The 495-nt window shown below is 36.4% G+C and overlaps 1 pseudogene; it reads left to right on the forward strand.

The window, feature by feature from the left end:
- The first annotated feature begins 55 nt into the window (after nucleotides 1–55).
- LOC120609793 (uncharacterized) lies at nucleotides 56–174 on the forward strand (annotated as a pseudogene).
- The last annotated feature ends 321 nt before the right edge of the window (nucleotides 175–495 follow it).

A 495-nucleotide genomic window follows, 5' to 3' on the forward strand; every position in this document is an offset into this window, starting at 1 on the left:
ACATAACACTGCTTTTAACCATAAAAGCTATATATACTTGAAAAAGCACTTTTCCATCTACAGCCATGCCACCCTGAACAAGCCTGATCCCATCTGATCTTGGAAGCTAAGTAGAGTTGGGCTTGGTTAGTACTTGGATGGGAGACCACCTAGGAAGACCAAGTGCTGTAGACATAAAAAATAAGGGACTGTAAACTGACAAGGTCCTTGCAATCTGTGAAATCAACCAAGGGTTGCCTCACCTAAAAAAGAAAAAGTGTTTTTCCTCCAGCAGATATCAATCTGTTTCAAAAAGAGCTGTATGAACAGAGGGTGAAGATAGCTGTTGATTCTTTCATCCAGCAGTTCTCAGGCAATATAGGACAGCAAAAAGAATTTAGAAATTAGTATAATAAAACTAGTAAGTCGCATTAAAATATTTTAAGCCCAAGTATTATTTAGCCAAAGCGTAAGTCATAAATCACTATATATGTTTTTGTCAATATATAGTTAAGA

The sequence above is a fragment of the Pteropus medius genome, unplaced genomic scaffold (assembly GCF_902729225.1).
Source record: "Pteropus medius unplaced genomic scaffold, Ma_sr-lr_union100, whole genome shotgun sequence".
Classification (NCBI taxonomy): domain Eukaryota; kingdom Metazoa; phylum Chordata; class Mammalia; order Chiroptera; family Pteropodidae; genus Pteropus; species Pteropus medius.